The sequence below is a fragment of the Vanessa atalanta genome, chromosome 7 (assembly GCF_905147765.1).
Source record: "Vanessa atalanta chromosome 7, ilVanAtal1.2, whole genome shotgun sequence".
NCBI classification, from domain to species: Eukaryota; Metazoa; Arthropoda; class Insecta; order Lepidoptera; family Nymphalidae; genus Vanessa; species Vanessa atalanta.
The window spans coordinates 6,761,605-6,775,096 of record NC_061877.1 but is presented as its reverse complement, the minus strand read 5'-3'; positions in this window follow the sequence as shown (position 1 = coordinate 6,775,096).

Here is a 13,492-nt window from a genome sequence, read left to right as displayed (position 1 = left end):
AACACTCATGTTGTATATAAATAATAAAAGCGGATACATTATTTGCATAAAGTAGCTACTCAATTAACGTTATCAATTATAAGTTCATTGACACTTTCTTAGCGTACATTTCTTTCGCAATAGATGATTATTTCTGGGAATCAAAGACACGATTATAGATTCCAATAATAGTTAGGTATGTATTTAGCTATTCCTTTTCTGAAGCTAGTTTAGTATGGCTTCGAGCACCCACACCCACTCGCCATGCGATCCACTGATAACTTCCCACTACAAACAGAATGTGACGGTACTAGTTCACAACATGTGAAAGCTAGCGACAGGTGCAAATTTTAAGGCGTATCAGAGAAATTTCGCAATATAATAAATGGTTAAATCGCAAAAGTGGGCATATTCTGAATGGTGCTTGGCTGTCGGTAATTTGTTAAAACAGCGGCAAGTTCAAGAGCAGGCCGATAATTAACAGGAGCTCTCCTGATGAATGGCACACGATAGCAGTCATTAATTAGAGACTGTAGCTATTACATAAAACATTCGAAATGGATTTTTTAGTAGCAGTGCATAAAAAAGCTAATAGCAATTATTCAATAATTTCATTTTATATGACATATCAATTAATGGAAATTTGGCTCGTTCCATTTGTGCGACAAACAATTTGTCGTGGAAATGGGTTATCTACGTAGCAAATTGGCAAAGGTCTAGAGTCTAGACAAATAGCAGCATATATTAGATAAAACAATATTGAAGTTCGCCTCTGAGCTCAAGTCGAACAATCAACTTTTGTTCACTTTTCTTACCAAATTTTAATTCAGACAAATAAGACGGCTTTCTTTTTATCCAAATGGGATTATCTAAGAAAGTCTGTCTGACAAATTGTAGTTTGTATAGTCGTCGTATTCTTTAATCGGATTCAATACAGGTGTATCAATGATAAGTAAGTAACCGATACCCGTAAATCCAATACTGTGATCGTGTTAGCGGCGCCAGAGTTCCGTTCGTTCTTATGTCAGGCCGTGAAATGGTGCGCAGGAAGAGAAAATAAATCTAGTTTTCTTGCTTTTATATAGCTACTTGACATCGATTAAGGCAGTAACGGTATAAGTCAATAGTAAGCTACGAACAAAATGATTCTAACAAGATATGTAAGCGATACGTTCATTTGTAAAATACATACGAGTAACATACAAAACAAACATTCCATTATTTGCTGTCAGTTTATGAAAAATATGACACTAGACTTTATTATAATTTATAATAAAAAAACTTATGCAGACAAAACATCATCATCACAATGAAGAAAGCGTATTTATCATATTCAAGCTTTGCTTATTGAATCAAAAGAGGTCAAAAGTCTCACGACCTTTTCCGGTATTCGCGAATACCGGAATAGTGTCAATTATAGAATATAATGAATCGTTATTGATTGGTCAGTGAAAGTATTTAACATGTAACCAGGCAGGATTAATCGTATAATTGTGAAGTACTTTGATGGCCAGCCACGATTTAATGATCAATAGATAATCACATAAAAGATAAAGCCATTGAAACGATATTTGATCGCTTTTGTATCTCGTGATGGCTCGGGTAGATAGTAGACAACTTCCAGATATTATTCGTCTCTTAGGTCTTTTAACAAAACACATCCGATGACCTGAAGGACTTTGCATTTGCATTCATATAAAATAATCTTCGTATCTTTAACGATAAGAATACTCTATAAGGAAATCACAATCACGTTAGTAGAATCATAGAATGTAATATGTCGTAGGAAATGGCAGTGGTGAGTAAGAGATGTGGTGCAACGCAGTGACAGGAATATGACATGCGGAGATACATCTCGCTGTTCGTGGCGCGTTCTTGACGGATCTGATACAGTCTCTTATCGGTCACTTTCATCTCTCGTTCAGATCAGTGATTACCAGTGTCGTCTAATTGCTCGTGTTTGTCTCGGACGGATGAAGGCTTGCGCATGACTGGACGTAACGCACACCCGAACGATTATCTAATATAATGTCTTCTAATGTTTAGTGACAATTCATTATGGCTAAATTTAAGTTTCATCTTATTGAAATGTTAAATTCAGTTATAAAATTAAAATGATATATTATTTATAAATTTCTATAAATATATTGTCAATTCTTTGAATAATATGTAGTTACGATATATAATAATAAAGCTATAAATAGAATGTTAAGTATTGATAGCTTGAAGGGCGCACTATTAAAATGACATTCCATATAATACGATCATGTGGTCAATTGGTTGAATCCGATAGCTAAGGTAACCGCAGCGCGCCCTCACGTCCACCTTGTCCGCAACTTATGCTCAGTTACGTAAAATAATAAAAATATCAAGTTTATGCAAAACAAAGTAATTTCTATGTTGCATTAACATTATGTTCATTAATTGTATATTTATTTTGTACTCGTATTCGACTTCGCGAAGGTACATTAAGGATTCTATTTCGTAGTATATTTTAAGCTATGAGATGTAAACACTCACTAACAAATAAATTTGCATGTATTGTGATTATAGGGATTTATGCAGCTATTTAAATACATATCTCGTAATATTTCTATAAAACTTTTAAATACTATATGAGTATATTTTTATATGATTATAATAATACTAATATTATCTTATATATCATTTCCTACTTATAAACAGACCAGACTGCCCTTCGCAGCTTCGCAGTTGCTCTTATTACTTCCATGATTTCCTCATTTTGATTTGGTATAAATAGGTGGTAGGGCTTTGTGCAAGCCCGTCTGGGTAGGTACCACCCACTTATCAGATATTCTACCGCCGAATAACAGTACACTGTATTGTTATGTTCCGGTTAGAAGGGTGAGTGAGCCAGTGTAATCACAGGCACAAGGGACATAATATCTTAGTTCTAAAGGTTGGTGGCGCATAGGTGATGTAAGGAATGGTTAATATTTTTTACAGCCCCTTTGTCTATGGGCGGCGGTGACCACTTACCATCAAGTGGCCCATATGCTCGTCCGCCAACCAATGCCATAAAAAAAATTCAATGAGTTAAAGTTTTAAGATTTAGGAAGTGCAGCGCTACCCATAAAATCATAGTTAGTCGCAATCTTTATTTCGTTTATTTTGCTTTCTTTGTTTAATATACTTCCACGTTACTAAGTCAAAGTCGATTCTACAGCGAATCGTTGATAAATAATCAGTCAATCAGCCTTTTATATGTGTAATGTTTCAAGTCTAAGATTCGTCGATTTATTAATAAATATTAATAAGCATATAAATCATAACAAAATATATTTCATAAAAAAATATTCACAAATTGAAATAATTTATCAATTATCAAAACTAGTTTAAGCATTTAATAAAACCAAATCCAAAAAAAATATTATGTAGGTATCTCAGTCAAGTCCTGCAATGTAATTGTATAACTGCAAACAGGTGAGTTAAATAGTATCGAGTTAAACACTAATGGAGCTTAATGTAGATAATCAAAGATCACCTGTCTAATGGTTGACGAATGAGAAGTTGTGGGACAGACTCATCGGGGAAAGTGAAATAATTGTTGAGTTAGAGTATCTAGAAATGTTACCGCATCGTGACCGTGTGTGCAGGAAAATAATTAAAGACAATTTCGATCTTCTAACGCGGGTCTTTTTAATATCACTATAGACGATAATTAAGGATCGCCCCAGGTGTTATATAGTAGAAAACTTGTTTCGCTTTTATTCAACTTCGATGTCTAAAAATGTTTTAATTGCTTATATTGCATTGAATGCGTTGATTTATTTGTTTTAAGGCTATTAGGTTTCTATGTCCGATAATCTAATTAGATAATAACACGATTTCTACACATCACGAAGTCTGAGAAATGAATTAGTTGAAGGACTTGTTTAACTATCTATTTAGATGAATGATAATTTTTAAAGTCTTTTCTAGACATATTAAGTTTTATATCTTTAATTATATAAATAGCGTGTCCATCACTTACAGTGAGCTCGCTGATAACACTAAATGGCTAATTTGTATTTGTATGCCACATATTGCATAAATCATGTCAAGTTACGTGCCTACCTACAAGAGTGATCGGTAGTTATGATTGAACCCGCTATTTTTTATGTAGTCATTACACGTGTGACGTTCTATAATAAATTACGGTAAATATAAGCGTTGCATGTAATATTTTAATAATATTAATCGCAGCTCTACTGTGCTGCTGCTTAAGAAATAATTTTGGTATTTGTAATATTTAGATCTCTGTCTGCTACTGCCCGTTCCTGTCTTGACTATCTAATTAAAAATATTATACTATATACATTTTTATATATTTTGTTTTTTTTTTTTTTTTTTTATATGTAACAACTACGTTATGTTTTACATCTAGCTTTTATAAGGCTTAATTAATATATTAACAAAAAAGAGTATAAATATAGACAGGTTTAGTAATCCCTCAATAAATACTGGTGATGTCAGATATAACACCCACGAAAATAAAGATGTTGTAAATACGATTGTCATTACAGTATTTGAAACTAATTTTATTACTATAACGGTGTTAGCAAAAATAGGGAAACATTTCCTCGTGGAACACCCGACCTTGAAAGTACAAGATTTAGGATGAGGCTCACCCAATAGTAAGTATAAGTATTTATTAGTAAAGTTTCTAAATATTTTGTGTTTGTTTAGTCCAAAGTCAATATCTAGATAATAAGTAGAGATAAGTCAGAAAAAGTTAGAGAAAGGTTTAATATTTAGTACAGGAACATGATAGAGATTTAAGAAATTTTTTAAAAATTTCTCAACTTATATTGATTAATAAAATATGGGAGAACCAATAGTTTGAATTAATCTATCAAATATTATCATCTGATTTTTCAAACTGATCGATTTGTATTTTATTATCGATATAGATATTACATTTCATTATAATATATCACATGTACATATTTTACAGCATTATTATTGTACGCACAGAACTCGAAGCGGTTTGGTAGGCGCAATATAATGTTTAAATGTACCAATAAATATTGCAATTCTGATACCAATTTCGTATGGGTAGAATTCATAAAAATTGCAATTATACCAGCTCTTTTTGGCCTTAGTATGGTTTTAAGTTAATAATTGATGAGCGAGTAAAGTAACCACCAGTAAAGTAAGTATGTTTAATTTTTAAATATTCTGCCTTTTCTACATTTGGTCCTCTGCTCAATTGTTGCCTGGAAAAGATCGCTGCTTTAGGCTATTGTGTATGTAAGTATTTTGTTAATTGTAGTGCAATAAAATATGAATTAATAAAAAAATAGATTTCAAGCCTCACAAGAGCGATTTGTTATAAAGAGGAAGCAATAAATCTCCAGAAACATTAATAAGTATGATATAAGATAAACCGGATCTGCATTCGATAGTGATAAAATATGAACTCAAGTGCCATACAATTTCTCGTCGACACCGTTGTTCAGCGGTACGATTTCTTTCGAAATTTCTCTTAATATTCATAAAGAAAAAATACACTTTAGTTTATAATATAGCGCAACTTGTTTTGTAAGCTTAGGTCGATTCGCTCCAAGTTCTAACTCACAACAATAATAATTGTTGTAGTGTTATTCTTACTGACCACTTTGTTATATGAATTAATACTGTCTGCTTTGACATATCTAAATTAAATGTTGAAATTAATAGCAAATTGCGCTAACATTTGATCTGTCTGTATCTAAATACCACAATGATTACTATGTTGTATGTTATTAAGTAATATTAATAGGCAAGATTAATGTTTTCCATTCCATTAAGAAATAAAAAATAAATACTATAAAACGGTAAGAAAAAATATTTCTATTAAATTATATTATAAGAACACGTATATCATTAAAAATAACATTAAAAAAACTTTTATACATTAAATGTTTTTGAAAAATAAATTCGTGGAAATCCTGTCATCACAAACGTTCTTAAAAATTGCTTTGATCTTGTCAGCTCTTATGAAAGGAAGAGAGTGTATTTCCATAACAGTATGAGCATTAACAATCTGGATTTTGTCGTCTTCCGTTTTAAATTATATTGTTAAAAACACAACTGTTGTAGTCTCTTAATGAATACCGGTGATATCAGAAACAGCACGAACCTTAAGTGCTACGATTGTGTCTATTTTATAATCATTATACCTTGGAAACATGTACAAGTATCTTTCAACGTCATTTATTATATATAATATATTGAGCACATTTGGATTTATAGTCGTATTTATAGTATTAACTATCCCATATTTTTTAAAAGAGATCCACCCACGTTTACACCTACAAGCCTTTTAATAAATGTATGAAAATGTAATTAATAAAATGTATCGGAAACATAATAGGAGAATTTGAAATCACAATGATGAAATTGTTAAATTGAGTGCTATTATAATATGAAAATTTCTCTTTATATTCGCTATATAATCTTGGGTAGAATATAATACATAATATAATGTTTGCGTGACGAGAAAAAGCACTCAGTTGAAGCCTTGAGTTGAAATAAATCCTTGGAAGACGGCTTAAAACAGTTCTTTGCTTAGTGTGTTTGACTTCTTAATGGAACTATAATGTTTAACGCAAATCATTATAAAATACTAAAGAGAGATGGAACATACTATGGGAAAAATGGAACTACGATTTAAAAAAAGAATTACCCCACTCGCAAAATGTATACTCTATGACCGATTCATAGATAACTAGCGACTTTATTCATTTATTCTATATGCATAGACGCTCCTTTGACTTTGATTCATATTGTGTGATAGAGAGATGCATTTTATAATGCTTATCACGAAATAAGCATGTTATCTTCAAAGATAAATAATATATATTATAGCTTTGAATCGTACGCAAGATTCCTGTCAGCTGTGATGCTATTTTCAGGCATAAATTATATTTTAATAGATGAGGCTACAATTTGTCATATCGAATAGGATTAGAGGATTATTATTGAGTATAATTTAAAATAGCCGCAGTCCGTTGACTAGACTTAGATCTTATCGGGTGTGCGTTTAAAATGGCTGGCGCCAACTTCTATTACCTGTATTTATTGCATGTCTCTTCTGAAGAAGATGTAAATTCAGCTTCTATTTCAAAGTTTATAAAGGCTTATTTTGACGCAACTTTGTACCTTATAGATTTCTCTCGTTTTGATAAAATGTATTTGATATTTCCCTAAAATGAACCTTGTCCTTACGATGTAAAGCTCATTTGAGGATGACCTAATATAATATTATAAATTATGCTCACAATTTTACTATCGATTCCCGACATCCGCTCATTACAAGGTGCTGGAATGTTGTCCATCGTATTTTACAATATTCATTCCTCATGAGGCAATATAAAAATAACGGACGAGTCTAAACGACTACCGTCCGATGCATGAAAAGTTACTTTATTATGAAAATATACACAAATTAATTTGAAATAAAAAAAAAATCGAACTTAAATATTTTTGTGAGCTGGCTCACTGACAGAAGGTTTTAATTTTGGAAGATTACGGGTTGAAATGCGACAATCATCAATATGCTTAGTTCATGATTACAATTTATTTCGTTCCGTTGACTGAAAATATTGCGAGGAGATCCACATGTGTCTGATGAAATTTTGCTACATTTTAGATCAAGCTAATAAAGTTCCACGTGGTACTCGAAATACTTTTTTAAGTTAAAATTCAACTTATTTGTGGTATTGATAAGATTTGTGTTTTATCAAACAAAAAAATAAATATAGCATATAGTGAAGCTATAATTATGTTAAATGGCTGCAAGTTTTGCAATAACTTTGAGGTAAACGACAATTAATAACGCACAAAGTACTCCTAACCCACTATCTAACTTTTATTAATCGTGACCACACTGTACTTGTCTCCGAATCCTAGAAGCAAGCTCTAATTTGATCACATGTTTCTGTTACTGTATCTGAGAAGCGATCATAACAAGCTTCAGCTTCAGCATCTTCATTAAAATAAATTCGTCGAATGGTCTCTGCTTTCTATTATGCCTATATTATCAAATACTTTAATTTGTTGCTAGAATTTGAAATATCGTACCAGGAGGAGGTTTTAAATTATTTTCAAGATTTGAGTCCGTTCTTTTATATTTGCTTTCCAAATACTCAAATCTCATGGTATTGGATAACTTTAATACGTATATGTTGTTTAAGTTCTGAAGACCTGCGCAAATTAAACTTAAGCATCGCATAGTGGCTTGGTTCAATGATGACCCTCTACAACACCCTTCTTCATGAAGGAATAATGCTCTCCGAAAATATAAGAACTGCTCTTAATAAATTGGTCTATTTATAAATCTTGTTAAAATACATGTGGTTGTGCTTCAGAAGCAATTGAATTTTTAATATTAAATATTCTTGCAGTTTAATACAAGATTATTATAATATAGTACTAAAATATTTTATATACGTAAGAATTATTGACATTGAGGCCTTAACAACATACAAATTTAGTTATTGTATAAATCATGACTGCGTGGAATGGTGGCAAGAATGCTCGCAGCATTTCCCCGTCGCCATTCCGATTCTCAGGGCAAAAAATTAACCAGCCCTCCTGTCACCAGTGCAGCTATAGACGGATGGATTATTGCAGTTAGATATCAAAAGCATCAATCTCCATTTTTCTTCTATCTCTGTCGTTGACAAGTAAAATGCTCTCTGTCCTTACTTACATACTGCTAGCCTATATGATGAATCCAATATTATTTTTCATGTATCTTTACTTTTAGGAAAACATGTTTTTCTAGATTGGATTTAAATTTTAAAATGTACTATTTGGCGTCAAAAATATTTTTTTAATGAATTAAATCTAGTTCATTAATTCATCGTCATTCAGCGTCCATAATATTGTATTTGTAATTGGATTAAACATTATCAATCACGTATCTAGTTACAGATTTCAACTTTTGTCTTTTTGACGAAAACAATAATTCTTCGAGTCGCATGACAGAGTAATTACTTTGTTTATCTAGTAAATTTGTTACTTAACAATCATCTTCATAGGTCCCTTTTTTATCTGACTCATTCGCTGCGTCGAACTATCGCTTTTGGAACAAATTACCAATATTAAAGCTTCTTTCTGTGACGCCTTTAAATAAAAAAAAATCTATCTGGTATCTAAGTTTATACTAAATTACGTGATATATATAAAGTCATACGTGTATATTTACATATTTTTGTAATATCATTATTTCTGCACACCTACTAACGTTCTTTCCTGCATTTCGTAAGGTTGGCTGGTAGAGAACGCTTACCCATATATTGTATATTAGACATAATGTGACCATTTTATGTTCAATTACTATACCAATTTATGTGTTCAATAATAAAGTATTAAATTAACAAATAAGTTAGTAACATAGACATCGATTCATTATAATATTGTACCAAATGTTACAATGATTATACTAATGGTTTTTTTTTTAAATTAATATTTGAATGTATCACATATATTACGTAATTTCATTTAATATAGATGTAATAAATATATCCGTGTTAGTGACTGTTTAATTAGAACGTGATTTATGAGTCGCCGCACAAACTCGGGCTAAGCGAATGTGTAATTAACATTTCGTTCATTAAGTAATACGTTGTTATTTGTTATTCGATTACTTGAAATTATTTCTATGCTACTTACAAAAGTTTTACAAATATTTCTAAAATGTTATATTCTAAAAATTCGCGTACAATAATTGATTAAAATGTTTTGATAGAATTACTTAAGCATAAGCATAAGATTACTTTAGCTGTGCAAATTTTTCGTTAGAGCCCTTTTATCTCTAAATTTACCGGTGTTCGGATTGTACTTCTAACAACTAAAATACAATTTAAATGTCTTGTGTTTTTCAAATGGCGGTAAAGCTCGTAACAACAGAGAGTTTTTAGTTACACATATGTGATCAATCATCGACTAGGCTTATCACAATCAACTGCTAGACCTTTGTCTACTCTTTATTTCTTACAAGGTGCACCAAAGCTGCGCTCCAATTTTTACATTTGCTTGCTTTCAATTAATAAAGATAGGGCTACATTGTTCTATGCCTAATTGGTTTTTGACAATAAAGTTTTTATTATTATATTTTAACAAGGATTACATTCTACTATTTGGTCGTATACATTTTTCACCTAATGTTGATCGTTGTCGAGATATCAAAGGAGAAAGTAAAAAAAAATTAGAGATTGCAATTAGCTTTTTGCTGTGTTCTTTCTCGTGATTCATATCGAAAAAATGTAGATCATGTTATGATCTGCAACAATTTTTTTTTTTTTTACTTTAAGCAAATTCGTTAATCCAGGTATAAACTTTTATAAATTTGCTTTAATAGAAGAATATTCATCAGAACATAAGGAACAACAACGATGTAGTGGTACCAACAAAACTCACTATTAATATTTATAACAAGATAAAATTAACTACCATGTCGCTTTCTCTTACATTTGTTTTAAATAATGTGAAAATTACACGAAACCCTCTTTAAAATAAATACAGCGCTTTCAATAAAATACCTCTGATAAGATAGAAGATGCATATCCCGATGAACCGATACGGTAGCCGTGGGGTAGTAAATATAGATCCGTATCATTCGGTCATTTGATAGGCCGTTTTATATTTTTTTATTAAAGGTACATTACTAGGCGATTTAACATAGCGTATTGTAGGCGTTTATTGATTTAGTTTTTATAAAGTAGATATTTCTTTTTTTGTAATGTATGTTTTTTGTATCAAATTCAACGATAATCTTCGTAAAATGTTTTTTATCTCTGGAAAATATATATAATAAATCAATATCATACGAATAATTTACTTACCTCTATCTTGGCTTTGTTTCTATAAAATAAGAAAAAAAAATAAAAAAAAAACTAATAAGATTTTAGGTAAATTATTTCGATATATCTTCTCACGGTAATCAAAAACCTTACATTCAGAAAGGTCTAGTCGGCAAGTGAACGGTCAAGGTTTTGTTTGTAAGTGAAAACGTAACATGTTTTCTGCAAAATATAATTCAACGGCTTCAAATCTAGTTGTGAAATTTACTTGTTATGTAGAAAAGTGTAATCCTTACGAATACGATTTGCACATTAGGTTTTTCCAATGATGTAACTCCGTCCGTAAACTGTATGTACTCATTGCCATATTCTGACGTACTACGAATGTTAAAATGATGACAAATAAGTAAACGAAAAATCCATTTAAAAACAAATCTTTTTCCCTAATTCGATATACATAGGTATATTTGAAACGACTTGAAAGACAAAAATTTTAAAATTTTATTTATACAAATTTATTACGGTACGTAAAAAAAAAGTAAAGTTTAAAACGTACGTAAATTACGTACTGACATTAAAGACGAGTGGATATTTGTGAATATAATTTTTGTGTTAGTAAGTTTGTACTTTGGTAAATATTTAAACAAAAATAGCTTAAATATATCGTATGAATAGGCTTAATTAACCAAGATCACTCGCGCCTAGGCAACGCACTACTCGAGGAAACTTTTCTAAATTCCTAAAATATTTTCTTTCTTACTTCCCAATTCCTGGCCTAAGCTCCGCATTAGCTAGAGTCCTCTAGGCAGTTACCCACACTGCCTAATAAATAATGTAGCGATGCTCCCTAATCAATTATATCAAAATCAGTTCATTGATTTATCTGTGGTTTTTAAGATATAAATCCGAAGGATTAATATACTACAGTAAATAAATACTAGTAATAGTACTAAAATCTAGTAATGACCTATAAATTTAATTTATTTATTACTAGGAAATGCAAATTGGACTAGTTTCTGAGATTATATAAATTCCACATTATATACATACATTAAAATAAATAGTAACATGAAATACAGTATTAACATGCGCTCTTAGCACATATATTACTCACAAACTCTAAAATATATGAATATAGATGGACCTGTTTTATATGTGCGCAATAACGAACGTTTGAAATTATATTAATGTTAAATTACACTAATGAATAAAAGCCTCTCAGTCATAACTCGTAATTGCGACAAGCATATAGAGCGCTGATGAGCTTCAACATTGCATTACTGTACCGTTGAGACCTTGTACCCATTAAAGTATTGTCTATTACTAGGGTCCGTAATAAAAACAAAGTTCTTACATTGTACTGTTTTGTAAGTGTTGATGTAGATGACAAGAATAAATTGAAAATTCTATTAAGCAACTTTAATAAATGTTCAGCATAAGACAGCGGCTTTGATAAAGCTTTAAATGTTAGATTTACGCAGCAACTTCTGTAATATTTCAAAATAGTTCAAACTATGGCCACTATATTAAAACAAAAATATAATTTAATACAAACATTACAATATGATTATTATTTAAATTCAGACGTATATTTATAAATTCTTGTTTAACAACCTTTGTTCAAGTAAAACATTTTCGATCCTTATAGTTATAGGTGTTAGTACTTTTATTTAGATTGCATCATTGTTGTGATGAATCTGAAAGCAATAAAGTTTGAACAGTGAATAGCGTCTGATCATTGCGCAATTTTCTCATTACGTTATTGATTTCACTAAGTTTTGTTCGAAGGCGCCCCGCTGGGAGCCAGCGAGGTGGTCTTCAACACTCGAGGAGCTGTTAATGCATCATTATTATTCGGAAAATTTACTAACGTATTTTAAATGCGAGCCTTTGCAAAACAATGTTGTAGACAAAGACCATTTATGCTAGTATTGTTTAGTTTAATAGCCATATTTTATGTTTGTGGCTTCTAAAAGGAACAAAGTGCATTTTATAAAATATGAACATGTACTTCGTCGTACTAAATTATTATTATTTAAGCGACCAATGAACATTGAACGTTTTTGCTGCGATATTTACAGCGGTTGTTGTTCGTATAAGAAGGATTTTATTTTAACGGAAGTATTATATTTGCATTAAGTGTACACAACTCGGCTACGTTGCTGTACCGACTAGACTTCATAACAAACAACAAAGGCAAATAAAAATAAAATAACTATATATTTTTTATACATTAATATATTCTTACAGGAAATGTTCGAATAGAGGTTAAGTCATAAAAAACATAAAGAATAGTAACGAGTGATATGTTTGCGTTGGAGCTTATAAATATCCTGCGAAGGCGGTCAGCGCCAGCTCCTCATGTAATCTTCTGAGATTTTTATATAATTACAGCTGCGAGGCGTCGAGAGGCAACCATTTATTAAAAAAGGGATCAAGCATGTGTGTCAAGACAATATTTATTTTTGTAGCAAGCGTGAAGGCGTATACCGTTTAATTGTATTAAAATTAAATTATTTTAATAAATGTGTATGCAACACGTAGATGATTATATTAATTGTATAAAACCCATTCGCATTATAAAGTGGGTTACTTTAATAAAGATGAAAATAGACAAAAATGGTCATTTTGCACTGATAACCTTTAATACTAGAACAATAAGTGGCGAAATTGTGAGAGAACTAGTCCGTGAGCAATATTTCACTAAGTATTCCAGATAA